The 11,857-nt window shown below is 44.8% G+C and overlaps 1 long non-coding RNA gene across 1 annotated transcript; it reads right to left on the reverse strand.

Moving 5' to 3' along the window:
• Positions 1-6,690: 6,690 nt before the first annotated feature.
• On the reverse strand, positions 6,691-11,325 carry LOC111546856. The gene is made up of 2 exons (XR_002732951.2): positions 7,426-11,325; positions 6,691-7,385 (listed from the first exon to the last, which is right to left on the reverse strand). It is a non-coding gene; the product is annotated as an uncharacterized LOC111546856 (long non-coding RNA).
• Between the last annotated feature and the right edge of the window lie 532 nt (positions 11,326-11,857).

The following is an 11,857-nucleotide window of genomic DNA, read 5'->3' on the forward strand; positions in this document are numbered from 1 at the left end:
GGGCTGTTTCTTTTTCTATTTATTTATTTTATTTTATTTTATTTTATTTATTCATTTATTTATTTATTTATCTATTTATTTATTTTTGAGATGGAGTCTCACTCTGTAACCAGGCTGGCGTGATCTTGGCTCACTGCAACCTCCACCTCCTAGGTTCGAGTGATACCCCTGCCTCAGCCTCCAGAGTAGCTGGGACTACAGGTGTGCGCCATCATGCCCAGCTAATCTTTTTGTATTTTAGTAGAGACGGGGTTTCATCATGTTGGCCAGAATTGTCTTGATCTCCTGACCTCATGATCTGCCCGCCTCGGCATCCCAAAGTACTGGGATTATAGGCGTAAGTCACCACGTCCAGCCATATGTGACTGTTTCTAGGAGAGATTTCTGTCTCATCCCTTCTCTTCCTTTTTTCTTTCTCTCCCTCAAAATTTTCCAGTGTTCCTGGGAGGGCTAGTCAGTCACAGCTTAAGAGTGGTATAATAGTGGGCTCTCTGTCTGAAAGCTGAGGAATTGGGGCTTTAGAGTGGATGAGTGGCGGGATCATTTTGGAGAGGAAGGCAGTGACTGGAAACTAGGTGGCAAGAAGGCATCTTTTTGCACTTCCACTCATCCCATCTCTTCCCCATAGCAAAAAGAACTGCAGTAAATTCTGGGGATTTGCAGTATTGACATCAAGTCCCCAGGGTGTCCCAGCAGAAGGGGTGGCAGCGACTGTGGGCTGTTTCTACTGAATGGAAGACTCCATCTCAGAAAGCAATAAACGGCAGTGAGGTTTCTTGGGCACGTGGCATCTGTGAGATCTGAGGGGATCAGATAATGCCCAGGAAGGATTCTGAAAGCAAATGAGAACATTCAAAAATGCTCATTGATGGCGCAGCCATGTACAGATGATCTGGGAGATCTTAAAGGAGGCATTTTTTCCAGGGATGGGGAATCTCAGGCTGGCTTTGGAAGGTTGGCTGAAGTGAGAGCCAGTGCCCTCTCCCTGGACCGCCTGCTTAGGTTAGAATGCATGTGTGCCTCCCTCACTAAGGTTTCATCAGTAATTCATTTTTTTTTTTTTTTGGCGGGGGAGACAGTCTCACTCTGTCACCCAGGCTGGAGTGCGATGGTGTGATCTCTGCTCACTGCAACCTCTGCCTCCCGGGTTCAAGTGATTCTCCTGCTTCAGCCTCCCAAGTAGCTGGGATTACAGGCACCTGCCATCATGCCCGGCTAATTTTTGTATTTTTAGTAGAGATAGGGTTTCACCACATTGGCCAGGCTGGTCTTGAACCCCTGACATCAGGTGATCCACCTGCCTTGGCCTCCCAAAGTGCTGGGATTACAGGCATGAGCCACTGTGCTCCACCAGGGACTCATTCTTTGAAAAGGTATGAAGTATCTCAAAGTAGATTGTAGCCACCATACGCTGAACAAACAAACAAAAAAAACATTCTTCAGGTGGGCATGCTGACTCAAGCCTGTAATTCCAGCACTTTGGGAGGCCAAGGCAGGCGGATCACCTGAACTCAGGAGTTTGAGATCAGCCTGGCCAATGTGGTGAAACCCCGTCTGTACTAAAAATACAAAAATTAGTTGGGTGTGGTAGTGCATCCCTATAATCCTAGCTACTTGGGAGGCTGAGACAGGAGAATCGCTTGAACCCGGAAGGTGGAGGTTGCAGTGAACGAAGATCACGCCACTGCACTCCAGCCTGGCAACAGAGCGAGACTCCGTCTCAAACAAAACAAAACCAAACCAAAAACCATTCTCCATTCGTCTCATAATTGAGTTTGGATTGGGAGACTGAGGCATGAACAGGATGTGAAGGAATGGAGATGTGGGTGTGGACGGTGTTATTGAGAGTGTGGGAGAGAATGAGGGAGAGTTGAAGAGGGCATCTGGGATTGAGAGATGTCTTGAGGGGTGATGTTGCAGCCTCTGGTCAAGAAGCCAGTGTTCAGGGAGAGGCTGCACATATCAGAGAGGGAGGACAATGTGAGCTTCACGGAGGAGTGAGCAGGGGCAGGTCCTGAACGAGTGCTTCTATGAATTTGGCATCCTGGGCAAATTTGGCAACAGATGGGCAAAAACCCAAAGGTGGAGAGAGGAGATGGGATCTCACTTGAAGCTCAGCCTGGAGAAGTATCTGGAACTCTGAGCTCGCTGGGGCGCAGAGCGGGGTGGGCATGAGAGAGCATGGGGGCTGGGGACGGGAATGGGGGCGTGGGCGCCTATGGCCTCTGTGTCTCCATGGAGTGGGCTGAGCGGTCGTCTGCTGAGATGAGTGTGGTGGGAAAGAGACGGGGGCTCCAAGGAGAGAGCTTAAGCTCCAGCTCTTGGACATACCCTGCAGAGTCTGCCTGATGCTGGAAAAGGAGGACAAGGAGAGGAAGTGCAGTGCTGAGGGACAGAGGCTCTGATGGGGTAAGCCGAGGCTCCCTGGGAATGTGCAAAGGGGAATTTTATCCAACTTGGAGGCTGAGCAGTAACGTTTTCTGAAGGATGTGTCACTTAATTAAGGTACGATCTGAAGAAAGAAGAGGGGTGAGCCTGGCTAAAACTGTTACTGGAAAGAGGTCTTGATCCAGACCCCAAGATAGTGTTCTTGGATCTTGTGCGCAAAATAATTCAGGGTGAGTCCATAAAGTTTATCAAACAAGTTTATTAAGAAAGGAATGAGAGTAGTTATTCCATAGACAGGAGTGGCATGGGCTGCTGGATGGAGTATATTCATAGTTACTTATTGATCCTATGCAAAACCAGGGGTGGGTTGTTCATGAGTTTTCTGAGAAAGTGATTTCCTGGAACTGAAGGTCCCTCCCCTTTTTAGACTACATAGGGTAACTTCTGGACGTTGCATGGCATTTGTAAACGGTCAGTTAGCAAATAAGTAGCAGTGAGGATGATCAGAGGTCACTTTCATCACCATCTTGGTCTTGGTGGGTTTTGGCTGGCTTTTTTACTGCATCCTGTTTTATCGGCACGGTCTTTGTGACCTGTGTCTTGTGATAGCAGTCCTGCTGATCTCCTATCTCATCCTGTGACTGAGAATGCCTAACCTCTTGAATGTAGCCCCTATTCAAGATCGAGTCCCTCGTTCAAATCCCTCTGACAAAGTGAGGAAGGCGTTCCAGGCAGTCAGCAGCAGGCACAATACTCCAGAGTGAGACAGCCTCAAGTGTCCTGGGGTGCGGTCATGATTAACCTTGACCAAGGAAAGGTTTGGCCCTTATCCCCGGCTCCCAGGAGGCCACCTCTAAGCCCATGGAATTGCCTCCCTGATAAGAGTGTGTTTATTTACCTGGGGGCCTTGGGCCCCAAGAGATAGTCTCTGCTAACAGTGTGACCTGTGGGGGTCCCTTGAGCCAAGTGGTATCAGCTTGACCTCTGCAGGGGCTGGAAACCAGGATCAGCCAACAGCATCAGCCACGTCTGGGTGACCAGCCCCCAGTAGAAATCTTGGACACCAAGGCTCAGGTGAGCGGCCCTAGCTGGCAGCGCTTCGTGTGTTTCGACACATCGTTGTTGGGAGGAGAAAGCACTGGCCGTGCAACTCCACCAGAGGAGGATGATGGAGGGGGCCTGGTCTCTCCTGGCCTCTGTCCACATGGCTCTTCCCTTGCTGATTGATTGGAATCTATACCCTTTCACTGTGATAAACCATGACCATGAGTGTTACAGCTTCTCTGAGTTCTGAGTTGTTCTCGTGAATTAATGGACCTGATCTTCCAGTGGAATGGGGTGGGCGGGAACCAGATTGGCCCGTGATGGCCTGTAATGTCCTAGAATAGCCAGGTCACAGGTGGGCCTTCCCATCCGCGGAAGGTGATGAGCCCAGCCTGGCTGGTGCAATCCGGGGTCATTGTCAGGAGTCATTCATGCCAAGACATGGTTTAGTTTCCATTCTGTGTGCGTTTTTGGGTGAAATGCACACAGAAAGCACTTCTCTCTGTCTCTACATGGCTTCCTGTTGAGGGGGCCAGGGAGGATGCAGTAAGAGAGATGGCCTTTGAGCTAGTCTCTGAGGTCCCCTTTAGAAATTGGTAAATAACACAACCCTGAAAGGAGAGGGACTTGGAGAAACCCAATGCTGGCTGGGGTGGCAGATTTGCCCCTGAAGTCTTTGGGTTGGACCCAGCTGTGTGGCAGCTCCCCCGCCTATCTCCCCAGGCTTAGCTCCCATGTGCCCTCTGCCCTCTAGTCTCATCTATTGCTCTGCCCCCAGTGCTGGCGCCAGACGTCCCCAGCCTTCCTGCTGAAGTGCCTGGGCTCCTGAGGAATGGAGTCCAAGCTTCCTCATACTCAGCCAGCAGCACTGGCCTGGGGCATGGATCACATGCCCTTTGGGGAGCCCGTGAGTCCTCCAGGAGTAGGTCCCGCACTGCCCTTCTGGCCTCTCACAGCCCCACTCGGATTATGTATTTGGAGATGGGCTCAGGGAGCCTCAGCTCTAGGCTTGCTGGTGACCCCAGGCCCTGTGGCATCTGGCCAGGAAGCTCCTGTGCAGTGTAGGCCAATAGCCAGCCTCCCTTTTAAGTGGCATTTTGAAAGCCAGCTGCTCCCATTGGCCCACCTGAAGACATCCCTTCTCCTGCCTCTCCTCAGCGGGGGCCTGGCTCCTGGTCTGCTCAGCTGAGCAGGGCATCACAGACTGGTCTTCCTTATCCTTCTTCTCGACATTATTTGGTGACATTCTTTTCAGTCTACTGGCAGAATGAATCCTACCTAATAACGGTTGTGGTTTCCACAGCCTCAGCCCTCCGCCCTCCACACTCTGTTGGCCAGTCTAGCTTGGGTCTTGGTGGCCAGTATTGGTCACATGCTGCCAACAAGGGGCCAGGACACAAAAATGCCGGAAAAGGTAAATTTGCGAGTCACACCATGGGTCAGGCCTGAGATGTGAAGTCAGCTTACATGGCTAGAAGGGCTCCAAGGCAAGTCTGCAAGCTGAACCAATGAATTACTGTAGCTCCAGCAAACTGGTCAGAAAGCACCTCGGGCGGCAGACACTGGCAGGGTCCTGTAGGTGCTGTCCAGGACGGGGAGACTCTTAGCTTGGAAGCATTCAGCCTCCCTGGCAAGGTTGGCCAACGAGAGGGACATTTGGCTCATCTTAGCCTGCTGTCAATAACTGTCAGGTTAATCTAGATGACCCCCACCCAGCCCCGTGCCATGTGCCTTTCGTGCTCATAAAGCCTTGGGCTATGATGTGGCTTTCTGCACGTACACTTCCAGGAAGAGCGTGTCCCAGCATGCCAACCCCTGTGCGCCCCCTATCTGGCCTTCCCCCAACAAACACACTTCTGCCTTGCAGGTGAGAGTGTCACTGCACACCTCGAAACCGTATCCCTCCCAAAGCTATATAACTGGGCTAGCTGACGCCAAAGTGTCAAATCAGGTTTTCAGACACTTCATACCTAGTTAGCAATAACAACTGATTCCAACGGGAAGATACCAGACGGTGCTTCGTCTTGTTAGTAGTACCTGCTAGCAAGCCACATCTTGAATAACAAAGTTGATTTGGGGGCCAAGTTTGGTGTCATTTGCTTGAGGGCCCGAACTGCAGGTCAGGACCTGTTCACATGGCCTTTCCCTGTCACCAGCAGCTCACACTGGCTGACACTCACACTGGCTGACAGGACTCCCTCCAGGCCAGACGCCTCCAGCCCTCACTGTGCAGTCAGGAAGCTTTTCTTCCCCTTTTCTAAGGGCTGTGGTCTCCCACAGGCGCCAAGCTGGTGTGGCGTAGGGCTGTGTTGGGGGAGAATCTCAAAGCAAAAGCAGGGTTTAGCGCAGACCAAGGCTTACCTGGAAAGGCAATGTGAAAACCAGTGGGGAACCCCAACCCTGCCCCTCCAACAAGGGGCTACTCTGATGTTTGAAAACCACTAGACATAGACGTGAGGTCAACTGTCTGACCAGGAGATTGGGAAGGAAACAAAGCCGCTTATCCAAGTTGGAGCATAACATAAAGGATGCTGAGGTCAGATGGCAATGTGACCCACATCTGGCAAGAATAGATGTGTATGTTACACACACAGACGAGAAGAACTGTCAGCCTTTGAGGGAGACACTGTCTTTGTAATGTAGAAATCACCAGTCTGTACAGACTTGGAAGTGGTAAAACCAAAGCTTATGAAAATATTTTTTAAAATATTAAAATTTTCCCTAGCAGAACAGCCTATTGTGTGGAGCATAATACAGCAACATTAATTTTAGGTCAAATCCTTTGGACATAATGTGACCTAAAAGTACATCACATTTAGAGATGCACTTTTGCTTCTATAATGTTTCAATATTTTAAGTGTTTTTCATGTAAGAATGAAACATTAAGACACTGTTGTGTACTTTTCCCGTTATGGCATAAGCAGCAGCAGTACTGTGGACAAAATACCCGGCTCTGGTCTGGGTCTGAATCATCCTGGCTCTGCCCTTACTAGCTGGGTTATCCTGGAGGGCATATTAATATCTCCGGTTAGCCTAACAATCAGTTCGTCTATAAACTGCAAGGCTGTTGAGGGTTAAATAAGACCTCATGTAAAATGTTTAAACCTAGCACAAAGAAAGGGCTTCTATCTGCTACCCTGGTGCTTAGCAACTTATTAATGTAGAAATACTCATCCAATCATTTTTAGTACTTAAAATGCTATTTATCAACTAAACTCAAGCATGATGAAAAAAAAAGCTGGAATTACTTCAGATTTTGAGGTAGAATGAGCTTTACTAATTTTGTAACAGAATACTACTCTGTAATATGACATTGTACTTTTAAACTGAAGACTCCTTATGAAAAGTTAAAAATGTGTTCTTAAAACAAATTTATTGAAGCTGAGCATATTTACATTATACAATTGTGCATATCTGTATTTTAAAATTATACAATCGTTCACTGTGGAAAATCTGCAAGATACAGGTAAGCAAGCAAAGAAAAATTATCCCACCAGAGATAAATGCTGTTAATCTTTTAGTAAAACATCTTTAGAGCTGTTTTGCAGGGTAGATACATAACACAAACAACAGGTGGCATTAAATCTGCATGATTTTTGAAAAGCGATTCTGGAGTGAATAAAACTCAATTGCAACTTTAGAAGATAAGCACTGCCAGCCGGGCGCGGTGGCTCCTGCCTGTAATCCCAGCACTTTGGGAGGCCAAGGTGGGTGGATCACTTGAGTTCATGAGTTTGAGACCAGCCTGGCTAACATGGTGAAACCCCGTATCTACTAAAAATACAAAAATTAGCTGGGCATGGTGGTGTACACCTGTCATGCCAGCTACTCAGGGGGCTGAGGCACGAGAATTGCTTGAACCCAGGAGGTGGAGGTTGCAGCGAACTAAGACATGCCACTGCACTACAGCCTGGGGCCTGGGAGACAGAGATTCAAAAAAAAAAAGATATACACTGCCAATATATGAAAGTACTTTGTAGGAAGTACCTGAACAATGAATACACTCTATACTGCCTACAGGTATATCTTTAAGAATGCCACATTTAAAGCACAAGGTTGACGGATTGATGCTTTTCAAAAATGTCAGCACTTTAGAGGGATGGTCTTATTTAGTACTGCCAGCTCTGTAAAGTATTATAAGCCGTTTGATGTTACAGCATCATCCCCAATTTACAGATAAGGAAACAGAAGCACAGGCAAGTAACACACTTTGAACCACGCTATTAGTAAGGGCTGAAACCTGAGGTGTCTCAGATGACTCCTCCGTCATAAAGCCAAACTTTGATGCTCAATATTTTTAATGCTACCAAATTAGAAAAAGAACATGGACACTTACACATTTTCACACTGAGTGTACTCTTCCTTACTAATATTTTATTTTTGAGATAGTGGCTTGCTCTGTTGTCGGGGCTGGAGTGCAGTGGCACAATCTCCACTCACCGTAACCTCTGCCTTCTGGGCTCGAGCGATCTTCCCACTTCAGCCTCCTGAGTCACTGGGACTAACAGGTGTGTGCAACTATGACCAGTTCATTTTTGTTTTTTCTTTTTTTTTGGTAGAGATGGGGGTTCGCCATGTTGCCCAGGCTAGTCTCGAACTCCTGGGTTCAAATGATCTGCTTACTGAAGCTTCCCAAAGTGCTGGGATTACAGGTGTGAGCCACCATGCCCAGGATTTCAGTGTCAAACTCTGAATTTGAATGTGAATGTCAAACTGAGAAACAGGATGGAATGCACAAAAGTAGTGTGTAAATTGAGTAGCTGACATCAGTTGACAGTTAAAAGTAATGACAATATATAAGTATCAGGTGAATGTTCAAGGAATAGGAAACAACTTTGTTAGGATGTCTGTTAGGAAAAAAAAAACCCTAAAAGTAAAATTACATAAATCAGATTTTATCCAGATATTAAACTGATGCTGCTAAGGCAGGAGGATCATTTGAAGGATGGGTATTTGAGACCAGAATGGGCAACAAATTTGAGACTCCACTTCTAATAAAATTAAAAGCAAACTAAAAAAGCTTATGCCAATATACATGTCAATGATCTAAGCTTTGGCTACATAATTGAATTTCTTGAATTTGACAAGCCAAAAAATTGCGATTACTGAACAGGCCACCTCACTTTTACTTCATGTGCAAGTCAGAGATTTGAAAAGTAAGAAGTATTAGAGACACAGGAAGAAGGAAATGTCTAAATGGACCTTTTCTGTGCCAGGATTCTTCTTTAAAGACTTTCTTTTCTGAAACGTGTTGACTTGTTCATCTCTGAATGAGAAACAATCCAGTGTTTTATATTCAAATTATCCCATGAGTTGAGTTTTATTAGAAAATATATAATTTATAATTGTGACTTTAATTTTTAAAAATTACCTTCCAGAAAATATCCCGTCAGCATTAAGTACTGGCTTTGAATTTGGGTGAGCCTTGAATTGCTCAAACCTCCACTATCCTAATTTCTTTATTATGTTCTAATTGGTATTGATAGATTTGATAATCTTTTCTAAATTCCACTTGTGCAAATCCTACTTTAATATTACAAAGCAATTGCCACGAGAGGTTCAAGTAAAATAAAAACATGGTTGATAAAAAAAAGACCAAAACTGTATCATTCTTTTTTAAGCCAGTTTTAAAATTACACATACATGTTTAGCATTTTTTAAAAAAATTCATGCGATTCTCCTGCCTCAGCCTCCCTAGTAGCTGGGATTACAGGTGTGTGCCACCATGCCCAGCTAGTTTTTTTTTGTATTTTTAGTAGAGACAGGGTTTTGCCATCTTGGCCAAGCTGGTCTCAAAACTCCTGTGCTCAAGAGATCCACCTGCCTTGGCCTCCCAACGTACTGAGATTATAGGCATGAGCCACTACACCTGGCCTACAACTAAAGTTTTAAATTCAGTTCCTCACACTAGCTATTATTTCAATTGCTCAACAACCCCATGAGGCTAAAAGCTGGGAGTGCAGACACCAAGCATCCTATCATCACAGCAAGTTCACTGGACAGTGCTCCTCTGTGGCAACCACAGCTGGGTACCTGCATGTATTTTTTTTTTTTTTAATTATTACATACATGATTTTTCAATTTTTTTTCTCCCATTCTGAGGGTTAACTTCACTTTCTTAATGGTATCCTTTAAGGTGCTAAAGTTAATTTTGATGAAGCCCCATTTATGTATCGTTTTCCTTTGTTGCTTGTGCTTTTGGTATTGTATCTAAGAAACCATTCCTAAACCCAACACCACAAAGATTTACTTCTGTTTTCTTCTAGGAGTTTAAACTCTTATATTTAGGTCTATGATCCATTTTGAGTTAGAATTTGTAATGTGGTAGGAAGTAGGGATCCTTTTGCTGGGCATGTAGCTACCAGTTGTCCCAGCACCATTTGTTGAAAAGACCACTCCTTCTCTATTGAATGGTATTAGCATCCTTGTTGAAAATAAGTTGATCGGAAATGTATGGGTTTATTTCTAGATGTTCAGTTCCATTCCTCTGATCAATATGTCTATTCATATGCCTACACTATCTTATTGTAGCTTCATAGCACATTTTGAAATTGGTAAAAGTGTTCTCCAACTCTGTTCTTTTCCAAGATTTTTTGGCTACTCTGGGTCCCCTGCATTTCCGTATCAATTTTATCATCAGTTTGTCAACTTCTGCAAAAAATACAGCTAGGTTTTTGATAGGAATTGTGTTGAATATGTAGACTAATTTGGGCAACATTGCCATCTTACCAATATTAAGTCTTCTAATCCATGAACATGGATGTCTTTCCATTTATCTGGATCTTGATTTCTTTAAACAACGTGTTGTAATTTTATTCTTGATGCTACTGTATGTAGGATTTCTTTATTCTCATTTTCAGAATGTTTGTTAGTACAGAAATAAAACTGATTTTTGTATAATGTTTGATCTTGTAGCCTGCAACCAGTTGAACTCATTACTTTTTAGGGATTCTTTAGCATTTTCTATATACAAGTGTATATCAACTGTGAATACATATAGTTTCACTTTTTTTGCAGTATAAATGGCTTCATTAGCTTATTTGATTTTTTAGATGTTGAACAAACCTTGAATTCCTAACCTAACTGCTCTGGCTATAACTTCAAGTACAATGCTGAATAGAAGTAGTGTGAGTGAACATCCTTGTCCTTCTTCCCAATCTTAAGGGGAAAACATTCAGCCTTCAGTCTATCACCATGAAGTATGTCATGTGTGGGCTTTTCACAGATGTTATATTTATCATGTCTAGGAAGATTCCTTTTGTTCCTAAGTTTGTTGAGTGTTTTTATCATGAAAGGTTTTGGATTTTATCAAATGCTATTTCTGTCTCTAATAAGACAATCTATGTGGGTTTTGTGCTTTACTAAATATGGTACAGTTGATCCTCATTATTCACAATTACGTATTTGTGAATTTACCAACTTGCTAAAATTTATAACCCTCAAATTGATATCTGTGGCACTTTTGTGGTCATTTGTGGATGTGTGTAAATGGATGAAAAATTTGAGTCACCCAATACACATGGTCCCAGCTGAGGCTGAACATGATGATGCTCTGCTTTCCTGTTTCAGCCTCATAGAGAAATGACTGGAGGATGGAAATGGCAGGGGAAATTCAGTGTAGTACAAGAAGCTCTGGCTCCAGGGCCAGGTGGATGGGGTTTGAATTTCAGCTCTGACACCTGTTAGTGGACATGTCACTTAACACTTGATACCTCAGTTTCACTTCTGTAAAATAAAGTAGAATTTGCTAGGATGAATTAAGAATTCAAGCTCAGGCCAGGCGCGGTGGCTCAAGCCTGTAATCCCAGCACTTTGGGAGGCCGAGGAGGGCGGATCACGAGGTCAGGAGATCGAGACCATCCTGGCTAACACAGTGAAACCCCGTATCTACTAAAAAATACAAAAAACTAGCCAGGTGAGGTGGTGGGCGCCTGTAGTCCCAGCTACTCAGGAGGCTGAGGCAGGAGAATGGCGTGAACCTGGGAGGCGGAGCTTGCAGTGAGCTGAGGTCCGGCCACTGCACTCCAGCCCGGGCAACAGAGCGAGACTCCGTCTCAAAAAAAAAAAAAAAAAAAGAATTCAAGCTCATAATGTGCATGAGATAAACATATGCATACACACATATACACATTCTCCTAAAAGCAGTTGTCCCATATTTAATTCAGTGTTTGTGGGAGAATATTCTGTAGAACATAATTAGTCAATAATGAGAACTGACTGTATTATTAGTTTGATTTTTAGATGTTGAACCAACCTTGAATTCCTGGGATACATTCCACTTGGTCATGATGTAGAATTTTTTTTTTTTTTTTTGAGACGGAGTCTTGCTCTGTCGCTCGGGCTGGAGTGCAGTGGCCGGATCTCAGCTCACTGCAAGCTCCACCTCCCGGGTTTACGCCATTCTCCTGCCTCAGCCTCCGGAGTA

This window comes from Piliocolobus tephrosceles, chromosome 18 (genome assembly GCF_002776525.5).
Source record: "Piliocolobus tephrosceles isolate RC106 chromosome 18, ASM277652v3, whole genome shotgun sequence".
NCBI lineage: Eukaryota > Metazoa > Chordata > Mammalia > Primates > Cercopithecidae > Piliocolobus > Piliocolobus tephrosceles.